The 20,817-nt window shown below is 34.3% G+C and overlaps 1 protein-coding gene across 2 annotated transcripts in view; it reads left to right on the forward strand.

Moving 5' to 3' along the window:
* Positions 1–20,817, forward strand: part of LOC132705321 (uncharacterized) — a 70,258-nt gene that overhangs the window by 43,348 nt on the left and 6,093 nt on the right. The window lies entirely within an intron of this gene.

Here is a 20,817-nt window from a genome sequence, read left to right on the forward strand (position 1 = left end):
TATTAAACCTTTCTATCATTGAATTTGAGTAACACCGAGACGAATGGTAACTTATGGTATAAATCTTAGACAAAATCCGACAAAAATGTGTTTGTGCTAAAAAGAGACCTTGTATATTTTGAAATAAGTATTTAAAAAAAAATAATAAGCTCCGTTAAAAAACATACAAATTGCATGGTCGCGAATAAAAAAGTATATGCTACGTCAGACGAATTTCGACCTCCCTTTGTTTCTAATTTCGAAACATCACCGTCATTGATATCAAACAAAATTAATTGATGTCTAGCAATTCCGTAATTATCGGAGTCCCTTTAGCACTCCTAGCGTTTTAGTAGTAAGCGTAATATTTGCGTTCGAAAACAGTTTTAACACAATTCCCCGTTTTATCTCGGAACTAGTAAACAGAAACAAAAAAAACTTGTTTGCTGCTTGCGTAACCTTGTCAATAGATTTATTCAAGGCTCTGCCGCTATAAGAAAGTTATATTATTCGTTCAGCTTCAGGAGTTATTAAAATTTTTCTTTTTATTTTTTTCTTAAATTCAGCATTAAGTGCAAATAAGATGTGGTTTCTATCACTGACCATGGTTTGATCGTTAGCAAATAGCCGCTCATACAATAAATTATATATTAGTCAATTTTAGAAGCTTATGCCTTACATAATTGGGAATTTAATTTAAAATATAGTGATAAATAACGGAGATATATTACCTCACCACTTTATAACTTTAAAATGAAATGCTGCGCACATTTTTACTATCTCTAATAGTTTTGGAGATAATAGGGTAAAAAAAATTGAATAAGGAAAAACATTTTAACCAAAAGGTAAAGGTAAAGGAATATTTTTTATAGTTAAATACCTTATATACTTTTTTCCTTCTGTTTATTGTAATTGGTTTGTTTTGGTTTTCCTTTTTCTGCTTCATACGATGTGAATAAGTAAAATATATCACTGTTTTAAAAACGCCTACAGACAACAAAAAGTACTACCTCAAGTAATGATTAAATCAGCTAATTAATCATTTATAATAACCTAGCAGGCATTTTCACTGTTTGGCTGCATACAGTATGTTCTAATAGAAGTGGTGTTTGTTTTAATAATATTTTCTGTAATTTACTCTAAAATCATTATCTTCACAGCCGCTAGTAAATTTACAAAAGATAGTAGGTCTTATAAAGGAGCATGTAGGTCTAATTTCCCGACAACTAATATATTAAGATGTTTCAACAACGAAGCTACCATATTATAAGGTTCCGAAGTTAGTGTGGGTACTTAATGTTTAATGTGGGGTTAATGTTTTTCTACTCCCATCTGTAAAATACCTTATTACCCACCGATCTAGCGTGCGGGAAGCGTCACTTTACCACGTCAGTTTCGTTTCCCATGGATCCGAGCCACTTCGGATATTTCCGGGATTTTACCGCACGGATTTGGGAGCAATCGGATGTATTCGTGTTGTTTTGCGAAAATGTACCCAAATACTAACGGTCGTATGCAACACGTTCGGCAAACTTTTTAACTCGCTTGTTTATTAAAAACTCGCTCCGCTCGTGTCAAATAAACTCGTGAGTCAATTGCCTTTTACCGCATATAATATACTATTGCCGTGAAATTACCTTCATTCTTCTAAATATTTCTAGCAAATTCGAAGAAACAATTTCTATAAAAGCGCATCTCCAAACTAGAGTCGAAACCTGCCAAAATAATCAACATAAAAGCGATTAATTCGGCAGAATCCCGAGTGTGTTTATGAAACCAGCAAATAAATTACGACCGATTCGAGTTGTTTAACTGAAAGCTCTTCGTTATATATATTGTTCCGAGGCTAAAACGGAAAGCCCGAACACCGTTTCAGACTTCGATGTGATTAGATTGTTGCTCATTTCGTTCACCGGAGGCTTTTATTTCGGTTGCCTTACATAAAAAATCCTCCCCGATGATAATACAAACGTGTTTATTTTTATACATGCAACTGGCACGCTGTAAGACTAAAAAACAAATACAGGAAGCGTTTATTTAGCGAAAGAAATGATCGATTTGGATTTTTCACTTAAGTACACTAGCAATTTGTTGACTTCGTAAACAATATTTGAGTTCAAAAGTTCTATTGTCGCGAGTACCTTTGGCACGAGCGGAGCGAGTGACTTAAAAAGGTTGCATGCTGTTTCTGCGACCGTTAGTTTTGGGCTACAATTTTGCAAAACCACACGAATACATTCACTGACCACTGACCGCCAGAATTAACAAACGTCAAAATTCAAGCCGTGCGGTAAAATCTCCGAAAACATCCGATTGCTCCCAAACCCGTGCGGTAATATCCCGGCAATGTCCGAAGTGGCTCGGATCGGTGGAAAATGGAAGTGACGTGGTAAAGTGACACTTACCGCATGCTAGATCGGTGTATAAATTAGGTAGTAAAAAAATATATTTTGGAGACGGGAGAGAAAAAATCCTTTTTTTAAATCATTTTTTATTATTGAAAAATAACGTCATCAAAAGCAGCCCTGTCAGAAACCGAAAACTGATATGAAGGGAGTGAAAGTGCACAAGAGGCATTTGGTTATCTATTTTCTTGACACTCGAAATACGTTATTTTTGGCGTTAACTGAAGATGAGCGCATGAGTACTTGACCCTTTTTTTATAATCAATGAGAAGGTTGTTTCTTTCATATTGACTTTTGAGAAATTTTCGAATTATAGTTTTGGATTTACAAAATTTCCTTGCTTAAGACAATTTTTGTTAGAATTAATTAGCAAGGGTTTTATAACCTTGCTTATAATCTCCTTCTTTAAAAAATAAATTAGTTTTGAGTTAGAAAATATCAAGTTCATAGTTCAATGTCTTAATACTCAATGAGTTTAGCTCCTAGTACTCTTAATTTACTTATGCTCGAGTGTTCTCTTCTAGCGCACATGCTTCCGTCGATAATCCCGCATTAAGGGCTAAAATTCAGTTTAATAATGGTTAATATATTCGTTAGTTGAATTCATAGGGACGCCATTTGCTAACGACAGTTTTTTTAGAAGCCGATTAAACGCGAGTTATGTTGCTAACACGCCGGGAATTAAAACCTATAGGAAAGGTCATGAGCGAATAGCATAACGAACTACCTGTTGGCTCAATTAAAACGATCTAAGCGCACTGCAGGCGGATTAACATTCTTTTAATGGGTCACTTTCTCTTATATATATTTGACTTTCACCCTGGACGACGACTCGGTTACAAAATATTAGAATGTGCGATGCGGCGACGTCGTATTGGTGTAATCGCTAACGGCTGTAACCCCATTTTTTTTAAATCGCCGTACTTTAATTTTTAATTAAAATTTACGCTCCTTTTTATATAAACAAGACAATAGCGGTTCGTGTTTTTTTGTGGTTAACGACGGAACGGTCATTTTTTTTGCTTTCGTGAATAATAATTGTGGTTTTTATTACTCCTTGTTGCTTTTAATCATTTTTTGAAAGAAAGAAGTTAATAAATTTTACGTAACAGTTAAGTTTTATTGTCCGGTGGATTACTACCCTTCCGGGTTCCTTTTATTGCCACATAGATAGTGAAATACAAGTTTCTTTTTTTTTGCAAAGAAACTTCCACAGGTTACTGTAATACTATTTACAAGTCTTTTGGATTCCTCCTGCGTCGGTGGTTGACGAACTGAACTTGCTGACGTTTCGCCAATCATCCTGTAGGCTTCTTCAGCGCTTAACTGTAACTGGCATTCTACTCTGTACCTGCTTATATATTCTTGGAAGGGGGCGGATCTAAAGCAAGTGCATGACCATTATCTCGGATGACTGATTCTTATATTGGTGAAAGGTAAAGACCTCAGTCGCGGTTAAGATTGTTTGGTTGTTTAGTGATTTCTGTTCTTTGGTAGAAGAATTCATTACATGCTAAAATTTTACTTTCATCGAATAAAATTTGATGTCCGGTTTCGTGATTGTATTCGACAACTGCTGATGAGTTTATTTGTCATAGTCTTAAGGTTCTTTCATATTCGGTCTCTCAAATGTAATCTTTGCCGCATATGGATGGAATGCTGTAAACCACTGGTATCCTAAACGGAATTTTGTCTTTGATGTATCCAAGATGTTTAGAGATTTTTAGACAATTGGTAAACCTGGATTCGACGCAATATTCCTTAATAATTTTTGATATGTGGTCAGTTGATTTCAGACTCATATCTGTAATGTGGAAGTAATTGAAAAGAGGAGGAGATGTAAGGTGTTTTAATTCTGGGTTCAATGAGTCGGTGCTCTATAAACAGAATAACCCAATGTTCATTCTGATTTTCTATTGTTAAGAACATCTAAGAATAGAAGATTATTATTAGTTTCCAATGGTAAAAAGTATGTTAGGGTGTATAGAGTTTAAATGGCTGTTAGGGAAATTAACAAAGGTATCATCAACGTCGAGTTTCCATAATTTCGGTTTTAGATGAAAGGTTTGGTTCCAGATTCTCGGATTTTAATATATCTGAAATAATGTTGAGGGTTTCAGGAAGATGGATTCTACGTTGAAACTAACCGGAATATCCTCTGGATCTAATTTAATGGTTTTTAATTGTTTAATGCAATGAAAGGAATTAGGAACGAATGGTTATTTTGGTTATTTTGCTACACTATATGTTGGTGAACCTATTGGAGGCCGAAGTGGTAATCCTGGCTTGTCAATCTTAGGAAGTGTGTAGAGACGAGAAATCTATAAGCAACCAAACGATCTTAACTGCCGTTCTTACCAATATGGGAATCAGTCATCATTATCCGAGACAATGTTCATTACTCTCCTTTATCTCCGCACCCTTCAAGCAATATCTAAGCAGGTACAGAGTATAATTAGCATTTAAGCTCTGAAGAAGCCAACATGATAATTAGCGAAACGTCAGCAAGTTCAAGTCATCAAAAACCGACGCAGGAGGAATCCAGAAGACTTGTCAATAGTAATACAAGGTTGCATATCTCGCTCCAGAAAATTTGTACCCAAAGCATATTTGAACAAAACCAGATCCAACACCTTGACTGACTTAGAAGAGCAGATAAGACCCAAAATTCCAGCTATAACACCGAATGCTCTCCAAAACACTGGGAATTTACAGACCGCTGTCAAATAGCAGAAAGACTTCAGTTGCATCATTTAATAAAACAAGTAACTTATTTCTTTGTTTTTTTTATTGTTAATTAAGTTTACCAATTCGTTTCAATCATTAATTATGTCGTTCATAAATTAAATTCTAGTTTATTGATTGAATCATTAACTATTTGCGATTTTTGTCATTCCTACAAAAACGGCTGAATTTGGATATAGCATATGTTACACTAAAAATACTTGGAATTTTTCGAGCAATCCAAGACTGGAATACTAACGCTAACGATTTGGTCAAAATTAGATTGTGCTTCATTGGTGCTGTTTAATAAATCGATAAGAAACTATGTAATTCTATAATTTCATCTTGAAACTAACATGTGCATGACAATTATTATTACTCATTCTTCTTAAAAGAAAAGCATTGTCTGCATTTGGATTGAAAAGGAACCCGTTCAAAGTATAATTAATAGATAATAAAACATCACAAAATATTATTTTAAATGTTTAAAATAACAATTTAAACATATTATAGATTTTAAACAAAGAGGTCAGGATAAATTGCAAGGAAAGTCCTTGTATTATGTTAACGCTGTTCTTAGGCAAGAATGTCCTATTTTTTAGTTTCAGGCGCATCCTTTATTGACTTAACAGGTTTTCTTATTAAATATAATATTTTTATTTGAATTAAATTAATACCTCTACTATCTAACAAGATAAAACAACAAGTGGACTACAGAGCGGGAGCACGCAACCCTAATGGCGGCTTTATCCCTTTGTTCTATTGGTTGGTTAAAGTCACATTACGCCAGACCCCCTTTTCTTTTTAAAATTTTAAACAAATCTTTTAGAAGTAACAACCGACCCCCCTTAAAATATAAACGTTGGAGTTTAAATAATGTAGTCATCTTATTATAAGACGACGGAAAAATGTCCTTTTGTAATAGGCAAGTAATAATTTGTTTTGAACAGAAAAGAAAAGAAAATCGATGATGGTTTAGAGCGACTAAACTAATAATTTGAACAAATCCATATCAAAATATATTCAAACGTACCTAAAATCTTAAATTTTGATTAGTTGAATTGTTAGAGTTGATTTATTCCAGGGTAATTTCTTGTGCATTTCTTTCTGACAATTGTAAGATGTTATTTAAAATATTTTGATCAAAATTGACCAGTCAATTGACGACGATCAATTGACCAACCCCAAAACTATGTAGCAGTCTAAGTAGAAAACCCTGTATACTAAATTCCATAAATTAGAGTCTATTAATTCCTGAGATATATGATATATGATATATGGTATATGGTTGCGTAACTTTTGCATAACTAACCACATATGCTTATTCAACCATCGTTCTGCGACATAGAAATTTCGAAGATTAATTCATCCCTATCGGAAAACTGGAACCTGTTTTGGAAGATCGTTAAGCAAGTTAGCATCATGAGCAGATAATATCAACTGCTTACATGATCTGCTTGATTATCAAAACGATCGTCCAGAGCGCAGCATAACTCAATATGGTGTTGCAAGTTAGATATCACTAATTGAACCCCACAGATTCAGATTATGATGATAACATAGTAGACCATCTAAAAAAAAATAACACACATAAATCTTATCTATTGCGAGGTATTATGCCCAGGAAAAATCTGATCATGATTTATGAAGCACTTGTCGAGTCACTGTTAAATTATGGTGTATAACTGTCATCTAAACTAAGTACAAATAATACAAAACCATAGCATATTGCGCCATAAACACCTAGAATCTATCCAACAGATCTTTTGTACAACAGGAGCTTAAGAGTTTTTATTTGATAACTGCGTGCAATTTTGTACACTTAACCGAAAAGTGTATAAGGACTTTATTGGCCGTCATTATGAAACAAGCCGTTATCATGAAACTTGCCGTAATTACGAAACATGCCGTACAAATAGTCAGGGACAACACTTTTTTTCACAAATAGGTTAGAATTATTATAGCCGATACGTAAGATCCAGGAAAAAACTATTTAGTACAATGTTTAAAAGTCATTTTGTTTTAAATAAGTACGCCTTTTTGGCATTTTAGATTTTGTTTTATGAATTTCTCTCTGATACTCGGATACATATATACAGGGTTTTTCACTTAAAACTCCGCACGCCAATAAGTCCAAAACGAAAAGAAATATTTAATTTATGTAAAAAGTAGTCAAAGTGTGGGGTCAAGTAGATATTTCCTAAAGTTAAAAAAATTCGACGCCTGCAAAGAGCTGGGCGTCGCGACGCGTCGAAAAATTATTCGATTGCAGAGACTTTGGAAATACGCGCATACAAAATTACATATTATTTAAAAACTTTTTTGTTATTTACTCAAACTTATTTACTTTACCCGTTTCTAAGTTATACCGATTTAAAGTAAACATTTCTTGATTAATAAAAAATGTGATTAACGCTTATTTTTACAAGTATGCCGTGAATGTTAGTTACTATGACAATCATTGTTATCGCAGTTGTAAGTGCAATTACAAACGTAAGTTGTTATTGCTGTATCAAAAAATTGTCACATTTCGTCACAAGAAATATTCAAATTTGTTCGGTTTAAAAAAAACTAAGAATTATTATGTGAAAATGGTGCAATTTAGCAATGAAGAAAAAGTAGACATGTTACTGGTGTTTGGAGAATGCAGATGCAATTGTAGAGAAGCAAAAAGAGTTTACGCACGGCGTTATCCGCATAGAAGAGTCCCCGATGCAAAAACCTTTTCAAGTTTATGTAAAAACTTAAGAGAATATGGCAGCTTCATAAAACCTAAAAGAGATAGGAATAGGACTGCTACAAATGATGAAAATACTGCTGCTGTAATTCAGCAGGTTGATAATAACCCCAAGATATCCCTATCCGAGATAAAAGAAAATACCGGTGTTACTATAAGTTCTTCGTGGAGAATTCTACATAGAAACTCTTTTCACCCGTACAAAAGTAAACTAGTTCATAAACTAGAACCAGGCGATTATGCTAGAAGAATGTATTTCTTAGCGACATTGTCCGATTTGTATAGCCAAGATGCAAATTTTCTCTCGAAAATTTTATGGAGCGACGAAAGTCGATTTCAAAATAATGGAATCGTTAATAGACACAACTGTCGTTTTTGGTCCGAAAACCATCCTCGTTGGATTACAGAAAGAGGTAACCAACGAATTTTTAGTATCAATGTTTGGTGTGGCATATTAAATGGATTCCTTATTGGACCTTACTTTTACGAAGGAACTTTAAATGCAGATCGCTATTTAAGATTTCTTCAAACTACACTTCCGGAACTATTAGAAGAAGTGCCTCTTGACATTAGAATGAATATGTGGCTACAGCAGGATGGAGCGCCTGCACATAATGCCCAAATAGTAACGAGGTATTTGAGCCGAGAATATCCCAATAGATGGTTTGGTACTAATGGACCGGTAAGGTGGCCGGCGAGGTCCCCGCACATTACACCACCAGATTACTTTCTTTGGGGCTACCTAAAAAACGTTATCTATGAAGAACCTATCGAAGATATGGCTGATCTCATTAACAAAATTAGTGCAGCGTGTGCCGCTATCACAAGAAGGGCTCTCCTACAAGTGACCCAACCAAGCTCATCTGTTAAAAGTTTTTGATAATTGTGTTCGAGCAGACGGACATAATTTTGAACAAAATTTTTGAAATGTCTTATTATGTAGTTAATTGCAATAATAATTTTGGTTATTAACTTGTAGGTATTTTACTGTTTTTTTATTTATTTATCATGTTATCAGAACTAAATCGATAAAAAATAATAAATAAAATCATACTAAAATAGTTGAAATCTATTGTTTGTAATTGCACTTAAAACAACTGCGACAACAATGGTTGCCATAATAACTAACATTCATGGCATACTTGTAAAAATAAGCGTTAATCACATTTTTTATTAATCAAGAAATGTTTACTTTAAATCGGTATAACTTAGAAACGGGTAAAGTAAATAAGTTTGAGTAAATAACAAAAAAGTTTTTAAATAATATGTACTTTTGTATGCGCGTATTTCCAAAGTCTCTGCAATCGAATAATTTTTCGACCCGTCGCGACGCCCAGCTCTTTGCAGGCGTCGAATTTTTTAAACTTTAGGAAATATCTACTTGACCCCACACTTTGACTACTTTTTACATAAATTAAATATTCCTTTTCGTTTTGGAGTTATTGGCAAGCGGAGTTTTAAGTGAAAAACCCTGTATATACTACTAGACTTTCCAGTTATTCCATACATACGTGCCTGGTAAACAACGAATGTGAAATGGTGCAAGTAAATGCAAAATTAAAATAAAAACTAAATAAGTTGTAAAATTCTAAATAATACGAACCACATCCGACATTTCCATAAATACCGATATATTAAGTTAAAATCCTTCTTATTTTAGTAAAACTTTAACAACGTCCTTAACTCCGAACGAATGCTTGCAATAGGGATCGAGATATGTCATATTATCCTTACAATTTTTTCTCAATTATTTATCCGCGCAAAAATTTTCGTTCCGTCGGCATATGCGTGACCCGTATCCTACGTGAACAAATAAAATCATCTGCTGAATGAAAATCGTTTACTTCTCCGCCGTATATATCGTGTTTAGAAGCGGAAAGACCCTTATCGCCCGAGGTTTATGCTCTCTTTCCCTTCTTTTGTACACTTGCCCTTTATTGGGGGTAAAGCGGCGAACGAACCCCATTACCCTCTTGATTTATGTTTTTTGTATTTGTTAATTTAATGCGTGATTCTACTGCAAATCGTTAAATTTTACTCGGGTCCACCGACGCCTTCCATCTAGGTAATTATTTCAATTATGACAGACGTTTCATCCCGATTCTATCTCTAATTGACACAATTATTCCTAGATTAGTAACAATACTATTGTTATTATTCGGCATTCTATATCTAGGAAATGGCTACTAGTGCTGCCGATAAATCACACGTAAAATTTGATATGAAATCCATGAAATCTTGGTGAAATCATAAGTTGCTTCTAACATTTCGAGTTTTTAGCACTTCCCATTGGTTAATTCACCTTTAAATAATAAGCAAATTAATCTACAAAAAATCCAATATGTGCTTAAATATCTATTTGCGAGACTATTTGATGTCTAAATATCAAGAAAAAACATAGTTAAACCTGAACAAATAAAAAAAGAAAAAAAAACACGTTTTTACAAAGCATTTCAAAAATATTATGTTTTCATCCGTTGTGAAATTTTATGGAGGTTATAATGACAAATCTCTTTCACACTTTTTTAAGTGAATTTTTTATATATATGTTTTGCTTTGTAGTTTTTTTATTTACTAGAGAACTCAAACATTTTTCATATAACCTTAAAAAGTATTTTTCAATATCGTTTAAATCTGGAAAATCATTTAGAAAGTTTTGTTAATATGTGTCGATGAGACGCTGTGTACTGAAAATTTTGAGTTCGCTCATGTACAATCCTAATGTTTGCAAAAAATGGCTCTGTCGGCCACTATTAAAAGTTTTTTTAGTCTAGACTATAGATTCGCCGTTTTTGCCTGAACTAATAGAGTATTCTGCAACAAGTTTAACACTCAGAAGTTTATCAACGTGTTTCATGTGCTATACTTTTCCCACGACCATTACGAGTGATTTAAAGCGTTTACCAAGTGTGTTGCACACTATACTTTTTCTACGACCGCTAGTTTTTGGGTACATTTTTGCAAAACAATTCGAATACATTCACTGACATGAGCCTCAGATTTTAAAAACGTCAAAATTCAAGCCGTGTGATAAAATGTCCGGAAACATCCGATTGCTCCCAAACCCGTGCGATAATATCCCGGAAATGTCCGAAGGGGTTCGGATTCATGGGAAACGAAACTTAACGTGGTAAAATGACAATTTACGCTCGCTAGATCGGTGTATAATTACGTATTTTACAGAACGGAGTAGAAAAATATATTAAGACCACAAAAATTGTACATACAAAAGCAATTTCATATAGCATTTTAAATGTTTTGTTTTATTTTATTAACTTAAAAAATTTAAAGTAAATTAATTTTAATTAATTTTGTTGGTTTTTGGAGAAAAATAAGATCGGTCTTATAACGGAGCATGTAGATCCAAATTCCCAACAACTAATATATTAAGATATTTCAACAACGAAGCTACCATATTATTCCTAAGTTAGTGTGGATCCTAATTTTCCCACAAAATTAAATTATTCAATTCACCGTAATGGTCTAACTGATTAATAATGTTTTTCTACTCCCGTCTGTAAAGTACCTAATTACACATCGATCTAGCGTGCGGGAAGCGTCACTTTACCATGCCAGTTTCGTTTCCCACGGATCTGAGCCACTTCGGACATTTCCGCGATTTTACCGCACGGGTTTGTGAGCAATCATAACTGTTAAAATTATTAGCGGCGTACTATTTTATTTAGAAAAATTATAGAACATATAAATTTTACGGACAGGCTTCAAGGTGTGCAATTTCAGTTTCCCTCCTCTCCTGTTTTAGAATCGAATTCGAAAAAGTGAAAATAGTTTTTTGTTTAGAACTATATATATAAAAATATAAAAAGTTTATAAAAATGTATGATGTATAATACGGTTCGACGCTAATATCGTTTACTTAACTGCCGGAATAAACACGGGCGAAAATCAAAACAGACTCGTCTTTAAATTAGTGACATTGAAATACTTTCAGGTAAAAAGGCTAACCCTAAAAGGTCGACGGTAAATTGGACATGCCCGCGACCGTTTTGAAATTTAAATGCGACTACACAAACGTCCAATAAATTATTATAAATAATTCAGTAGGGCTTGTTGACAGACGTTCTGTGTGCACATGTGCGCCCCTAAAATGCTTATAATAGGAAAACGACGATGCAAGAGATAACATTTTTATCGTCGACCTAACATTTGACCGACCAGTTCATTGTTTCGGATTTCCACATTTTAGGCGTATTGAATTAGGTTGGTATATTGCACTGTGGGTAGATCTTTCAAGTTAACCACCCAAAAATCATAACTCCATAAAATTTGTATCGCCAATCGGTATCTACTAATAAACAATCGCAATATCGTTTCTGTGTCACTTTTTGGGTATAATTATGTATTTATTAAAGTATGGGCCTAGTATGCTTTTGCAAAATATTTTGGTAGCGTTTATACGATATCTCAGCCAGATCCATGTTCATCTTCAACCGTGCCCTTTAATTACGATCTAGTCAACATACTATATTTACCATCCAGGATGTCTAATCAGCAAGCAAAGCACTCAAAGACAAAACGAGAGACTGTTCCCACGTATTGTGTGCTCCTTTTGTAACCATTTCTAACCTGGTACTTGAAACGGGTGTTTCTCCAGAACTTTGGAAAATTGCCGAAGTTTAGCCGGTTCTCAAAAAGTTGATCCTTCCGCAGTTGAAAATTACCGACCTATTTCGATCTTATGCAATTTTTCGAAAATATTGGAAATAAAGTACTATTATTATTATTATTATTATTATTATTATTATTATTATTAAATGTATTAATATGTTTTGTGATGACTGTTTCATCTTGGAGAATTTTACAATATAATAATTTTTCATTGCTTTAAATTTACTTTTAGTACATTATTCTGCAGGATGCAATATTACATTATATCATATGCTAATATGAAAGTTTACCAAGAATTATGACATTAAAATGTGGCTGCCACCCGAATTGATTGAATATGTTTTGTTTTTTTGGCCCGTAATCAATGCGCCAAAAAGAAATTCTAGATTAAACCCGTGAAAATAATGATATTGAGCCAAATTTGCGTTGGTAAAACGTTGCTCGTAAAGTTCGAAATTATTATATTTTAAGTACTTAAGGGGTCCCTTTTGTATTTTTTTAAATTTTGTTAGAGAAATGATCAATAAGTAAAAAAGGTCCTACATTTACTTCGGTTAAATATAATTTTCACAAAAAAAACGGCTACTGAGAGATCAACATTTCGGAGTTGCATATGTATAGCCAGTTCGGGCCATAAACAATTAGTTTACACGTTACAACTAAATTGACATTTTTTTTTTAAACAAACTTACTATTTTTCATTTTTAATAGTGTTTTACACAAAAGCATACCAATTCCTTCGTGTGAATTTGAAAATATCTCTTTAAATCTGTATAAAACTGAAGCATTGACATTTCAGTGCGGTATACATAAAACGTGTCGGTACACGGGATTTACGTCTGGAAGTGACGCAAGTCAACACGAAAACGACACAATGTTTTGTTAATTCCAAAGTTCTTATTCGTAATTGATATATTTTCTTCTCATCGTTGCTATCTAAAAGGTTTTCTGGAAAATTATACTCCCGTAAACGTTGATGTACCGATTCTGAAAATGCCACCCTCCGCAAACGCTAATAATTGATTTCGTTCATGCGTGAAGCCATTTTGTTGAGTTCTTTTGAAGACGGACCATCTGTCGAGCGAATCCAAATTTAAAGTATGTATGCGTTTCTTCTCATTTCGGTATAATTCAGTCAAATTTTGTATTATGTGCTAAACCAAATTTTTGCAGTCTCGACTTCACTCTAGACTAAACTTTTTTAAATGGTATTTAAAGGGCTGTAAAAACGAACAACTAGCAAGCTGTGATTGTTCATTCGTTCATTCATCCATTCATTATTTTCATTCATTATTCCTTATATGTTTTAAGAGTGAAACGTTCTAAAATAGAAGTATTTGCGGATGATTGATGACACTCAAATAACCCACATTATTTTAAAGTGCAAGCAAGTATTAATTTAGGATTTCCAACAAGGTTAATAAAAATAAGTTGTACTACGGTTTTTCCAAAATATAAGTAAATAAAAACTGTCGTTTTGTGGGCTCTATATTTAAAACTTGGACGTCCCTGTTGACAACATTTTCCGTTAAGTATATCATTCAAAGTTTAATAAACGGCATTTTAGAAACCAGTTCTTTAAGAGGTGCCTGAAGAAGTTCATGAACTTTTTTTTTTATGTTCTTTGCATATAAACTTATTGATCTAAACCAGATTTTCGGTAAAGTCTCTAAAAATTTAATTTTGAATGATTTGAGTACAATATTTATTTTTTTTAAGTTAACATTCTTGTCGTAGATAAAAGATGTAAGGTTTTGACTTCTTCATTCATGTATGTGTCAAATTCCTTATAATTGCCAAATATATAAGAACTCTGAACACGAAATTAGTAAACCATTATCTTACTTAATAAACAAAATTTTTGCAATAGGAAACTATCCTGCAGAATTTAAAATGTCTATTGTAAAACCATTATTTAAAAATGGCGACAGAAAGCTCCCAGAAAGCTAACAACCTATAAAACAACAGCAAAATTTTTTGAGAAGATCCTTAAAGAGATATTAATCTAGTTAATAGAGGAAAACAAAATATTAAATATAAATCAATATGGATTCCGGCAAGGTAAGTCTACAGACGATCTTTGCGAGGCCTTTGACACAGTTGATCATAAACTGATGTTGGAGGTCTGGCAGGAAGCGGAATACCTTGGAATTTAAAAATTATCTTACGGAAAGAATACAGAAAATTAATAATAATTATAGTTTAAAAAAAAAACATTTCCTATGGTGTCCCCCAGGGATCCGTTTTAGGGCCAATATTATTCTTTTTTTTTTCATAAATAATTTCTACTATGTAAGTTTTTATATACGGAGATGATTTTTGGGATAATCTTAAAATCAAAGTGGAAAATGACTTCAGTAAACACTTGAACTGGTTTAAACAGATATCACTTACGGTGAATGAAGAAAAAACACTATAAATTATTCTTCTGTACAACTGTTTAGGGAGTCGAAATGTTTTACGGTAAGGCAGTTATTTTTTAAAACAACGGTTTTAAATATTTTCAAAAATAAAATCGAACTACAAAATATAACTCATTCTTACAATACAATAAATAAAGTAAAGGGAAATGCGATAACAAATAAATGTAAAAAAACAAATAGGGCAAAGATCTTCTCCATTTTTGCAGGCTCGTTTTTATAATTTCCTATATGAGGATTTAAGGCAGAGATTCATAGTTTTTACATTTATTAAGTGTTTTTAAAAAACATCTCAAAAAATGTATTCTATCTGTAAGCCTCGAATCAATAAATATAAATTCACAAAAGAACACAAAAGTAAACAAAATATGAGAAAAAAATAAAATAACAAAAAAGGGGAAAATGTCGAAAATAAAAAGACTAAAGATTACATGTAAGATTTGCTTATTTTCAATATCAAATTTGAAGTAACATTTTTATATTCCTTTAGACATTATTTATTAACATCGCTTTCTGCAATATGTGGCAGGGTAAATTTATGATATGTGATCCCGCACAACTTGAGGGTTTTAGTTAGAATTTTCATTTGTTTATTTTCTGGATATACATGATGTGATTATTTTTAATTTAAATTTGTCGTTGTCTACAGAATAAGCATATTATTATTTACTATTATTATCATTACCATGATCATTATTGTTATTATATTATCATTATTATTATTATTGTCATTCGCAAGTACTTGGAATTTTTCAAAATATAAGGGATCTTAGAATATCCGAAGTGTAAAGAAGAAAGAGGTGATCAACTTTAAAACGCGCGATTCGTTAAACATTGTCGTGAGCCATTTTATTACTTATTAGCTGATTGACTCAAATAATGATAAGATGCTGGTCATTAATAGATTAAAGAGTGTAGCTATATTTTTGATATAGATCGTTTTGATACATTCCACTTGATCTCATAATAAGTAGATAGTGCGCTAATTACACATAACGTTCTTCTTTGACCATTTCGTTATTTTTTGTTATGAATTGTGCGAGATAGACCACCAAACCGCTCTGTTTTAAAGATTATAAATTCGCCCGTAAGTGCGTTTGCATCGTTCGAAAATTCAATTCACTTTGCGCTCATATATTGTACGGTTGTTCTACCTGCCGCGTTTAGTTGTCATGCATGCAAAATACCGTTTTCCTATGCCACAACATTATTCACGGCGTATAAGTGAAGTAACGCTTTCAGTCGCTACTTCAATCTCCACGCCATTAACGACGCGAAATTTTTGCGCCGTAAGTTCGTTTTCGTGTTTTGTAGTTAAAACATCAAAGAAGAGAAGTACGCTTACGAGATTTTTCATTAAAAAAAAACACTTCCCCCCAAAAGAAACGGCGTTGAAAAAAGTATTGTATTACTAATCGAGTTCAGAATCAAAATATACGAAGTGCGAAGAAATAAGTTTTGCTTAATTGATTTTTCTTTCGGTGTTCAACAAGCCGCGTCGACGTACTCCGTGACAATCATCCGATCTGTAACAATCGCCGTTCGGTTTGCAGCGTTTTCCGTTTTGTTTCGTACGACCTTGTAAAGTGCTTGAACCAACACCGTTAGAAAAGTCCACGGCGAGGCAGCAATTTACATTGTAAATTCATACCGTGAAATGAGCTAACAGTATTTCGCTATTAGTTACCAATCTTTTACGATACAATGACGTCGAAAAAATATGACGATAAGTACCTCACGGATTGAGTAATAGTTATCCATTTTTCAACAATGCAAGAAACGATAAAATAAACCCGAGCTTTTAAAGTGCTATTAGCTTGACGTTGATTTTTTTGAAATTGGACTACAACGTTACGAGGAATGGAAAGGGTCAAATAAAGCAATTTTTGAAAGGATATTTATTAAGCATTTAAACGAATAATAGTTGATGGTTCAGTTTGAAATTTGGTTTAACAGTTGTGTGGAAAAAAGTATGGAAACTTTTTAATATCACGAGGATATCTGTTTCTGCAAATTATAAAACATCGTTGACATAATTGTAATATTAATATTTTTAAATTTTAAAGAAATTTCAATTACAAGATGGAAATAAGTATTGAAACTTTTTTTATTGTATGGAAAAATATTTTACAAAAAAGTATTTTGTAGCATAGCTTCGAGCGTATACCCCAGCCCGGCACCTTCTAGTTAGACATAGAATTCACCAATTTTTGCAGAAATTTGCGACCACTCTGATTTGGTATTACTAACGATTTTTAATATTGGAATGCATTCGAATTCGCCGATCTAAGATATCCCATGGGGTATTGGTATTGGTATTAAGGGGGGACGCCCCCGCCGACCAGATGGGCCCGTTGTGCCCTCAGGCCGCTCTGGAGGGCGTCCAGAATGCCGCCCCTCCTATAGAAGGTAAGCAACTCCTTTAGCCCAATACCGTGCACTGAGTCCGGATCAATCAGGGCCGTTCCGAAGACTCCCAATCTTGCCCATGTCAAAGCAGGGCACTCGGTGAGCAGATGATACGGGGTCTCCTCCCCTTCCATGCACCACCTGCACTCCGGGTTGTCTCCAATGCCTAGCAAGCAAAGATGCCTCTTAAGCCTGCAATGTCCTGTGTAGACCTCTGTTAGTGCTCTAGACCCCCTACTGGTCAGTCTAAGCAGCTCCTTGGTCTGAGGCAGGGCGGGCCCATCCATCATAAGCCTGCCTCATTCCCTGAGCAACTCTCCAGCCCACCGCGGCCAGGTACCTCGCTCAGGCTTCGAGAGCTCCCCGCCTCACACACGGGGCGATCCCCAAGCGGGGCTCTGGTCCCATATGCCTATGCGAGGAGCCCTCCCTGGCTACCGGCGTGACCCGAGACCCAGACCAACGTGACCTTCCTCTCCTCAGCCACTCTCCTCAGTACCCCTTTACACTCCTTTATCAACAAGGAGCGCGTACGCACTGACTTCAGCGCCATAAGTGCAGCCCTACTATCCGAGCAGAAGAAGACCCTCCTGCTTCTGTGGTTCAGCCGAAACACCTCTCTAGCCGCCATCAATAAAGCGAAAATTTCCTCCTGAAACACAGTGCAGTACTGACCCAGAGGGACCGACAAGCTTGACCCCGTTGTCTCGCAGTACGCTCCAGCTCCGGCCAAATCTTCCATTCTGGACCCGTCCGTGTACCAGACAAGTCCATCACAGGACCCAACTCTACCCTCTCTCCACTCTTCCCTTGATGGGAAGAGAAAGGTCCATTTATCAAAGAAGGTCATCTCGGGGACCATGACGTCACTCGGCATGCCCATGACCCCGCGATCCCCGGGCCAGCCCTCTAAAATGTCGTACGGGCCCCGATTGAAGGTTCCCTCCCTCCAGAGCCCGCAGCTCGTCAGCCACACAGCCATCCTGGCCGCCTCCATCCCATTGGGTTCAGATCTGGCCAATTTTTTTTTTGTCTAAATCATTCTTTCACTAACTTAGATGAGTGCATTTCGTTCATTTTACCCGGTACTGAAATAGTTGACCCTGTCCCAGATCGAGAAAATCATCCCCAGACCATTACATTCCCCCTCCATGTTTTACAGTAGAAATTTGGGACTTTGACTTGAATCTTGCGCTAACCAGCCTTTTTGACATATTAGGTGGTTTTATCAATCCTGGAAGTAGTTTTACGAGGTCTTGCCGACTTGGACGTATTATTCACATCACGTATTTATGTTTCAACTTTTGCTTTTGGAAATATTTAATACCGACTCTTTTTACCAATTTTCAATAAATCTAAAAATTTTTGTTTAAAATCAGGGCGGGTGGGCGTGGTAAATTACTATTTTTACACGACATTTACAGTGTATAATCTGAGTTTCAGTACATTTTTCCACCACTGTCGGTCAAAATTGTTCCGCAAATGCCACTTTGGGATTTCAAATAAAATATCCAAATTTTATTTGATTTGGATCTTGTTTACCTACTTTGTTAACATCTGTTTACGAAAAAAATTGATGTTAATAAATTAAATTGACTATTTTTTCCGCAAGGAATCCAGAAACATTTAATTTAAACAATTTAATAATGATAAAAACCAACCAAAATTGCAGTTGCACTATTTATGTACTTATCCTTATACCTATTTTTCACCATTTTTAAGTGCTATAATAATATTTCTACTTTGAGTTCCAAGAAGTTTGACAGTAACAGACAGTTTTGCCCCATTCGATCGAGGCACCGAGGTTAAGCAGTTACAAGTAATTTATGAAGAAGAACCCATCATCTAAAACTGGTACACCCGATTTCACACAACCAGGCAAGATTTTACGTTTTTTTAACAAAGATTTTACAGATTTTGCGATGATTTTACGGATATCACTGTTTTTGATAAAGAATTTTTAGGTTATTTGCGGTTTTTGATATATGCACCTTCTTTATAGTTTAATTTGTTTATTGTTAAACGATGTTTTAATCAAGGGAAACAACATTTCAGAAATATATAATTTCAGCTATTGCACGCAGTTATAACACAAAGATTTCACAGCTGGTACACCAAATTTCACGTGCCCTTTACACGTATACATGACGTCTGTTGTGATGTATTTCAAAAATATATGGGCAACTTTCCTCAAAAATATGTGCAGTGGTCATAGTGGAATTTTCGAATTTGTTTTTCAGCTATCATGTATAATATAAAACGTGTATCTTTATAATTACATATACACCCTTTGTATCCTTGTAAAGGATATTTGGACAATGTTCTCATTCCTTGTACGGGAGAAACTGGACAAACGGTACATATTATCCAGGTTACGTGTTGATAAAGCGTGAGGTTAACGAGTCATATGAATATTAATAAAATGTACATATACCGTTCCGACTTTTGCACAACATACGGTTCATTAGAAAATCTTGACAAGACGTAACCATTTATGAACGTGCTAATTAGCTTGCTTCAATTGTAACTCATAACGTTAAAAGATTATTATTGACAATCCGACTTTATTCCGATCGTTTCAAAAAAATTTTATTATCCGCCCGATCGATTTGCTGTAAGCAGAGCGTCTATACACACAACAATTAATTTTAATGGGATTTAATGCTCTAATAGGATTGCGGCGGATTATCTGCAAATACAGTTTTGTCTGGTTATATTTATATATTTACTTACGGGAAGGAAGTTTAAAATAATTCCTCGTTGCTAATTGTCTTCAATGTTCCGTGAAATGTCTATACGACTGGTTTTTAAAATTCAACTTGAACAGCGTAATAGTATTTTTGAAAAAGTGAACCACGCAATCAACTCTTCAATTCAATACGCAAAAAAATATATTTATAGAAATAAGGAACGCATCGAACGCATGTCTTTGTTATTATGTTATTATTTGTTTATTATATCTCCGATAACAGTATGTTGAATTTTCAAGGTATTCGTGTTTGTGGAATGGGTTTATAATCTATCCATTTGCTTACACAAGGGACTGAAAAATGGCATACGGATAATATTGATAATGATTTAATAGACGAATTTGTCGAATTTAAATAATTGCCTCTTTCTCTTTTTTTTTATTGCTCTATTAGTCACTAATGAGATCTTTACGTCTAGTTTATTGCAAAACCTTATTTATCAGTGACTCATTTGCCGCGGGCAAAAGTTTGGGACGCGTTGGCCCAGGTATATTCCTTGTTTCGCCGTTCAAGTTGAGATTGGAAACCAAGATGTTTTCCTTCCGTTATAATGTCTAACGGTCGCTGTTGCGTTTAAAGCAGTAACTTTCGATTAATTGGTATTAGTTTTATTAAAGGGCAATAATAAAGAAATAAATATATACTTAATGGTCAAAATAGAAAAAATATGTACTTGGAATTGTCTATTACTATAGTAGTTTGGAAAAAAAATAAGTACGAAGAATATCAGTGAGCAAATGTTAAATTTATTCTTACCCTACCCT

Source organism: Cylas formicarius, unplaced genomic scaffold (genome assembly GCF_029955315.1).
Source record: "Cylas formicarius isolate icCylForm1 unplaced genomic scaffold, icCylForm1.1 PGA_scaffold_7__23_contigs__length_41026272, whole genome shotgun sequence".
Taxonomy (NCBI): Eukaryota; Metazoa; Arthropoda; class Insecta; order Coleoptera; family Brentidae; genus Cylas; species Cylas formicarius.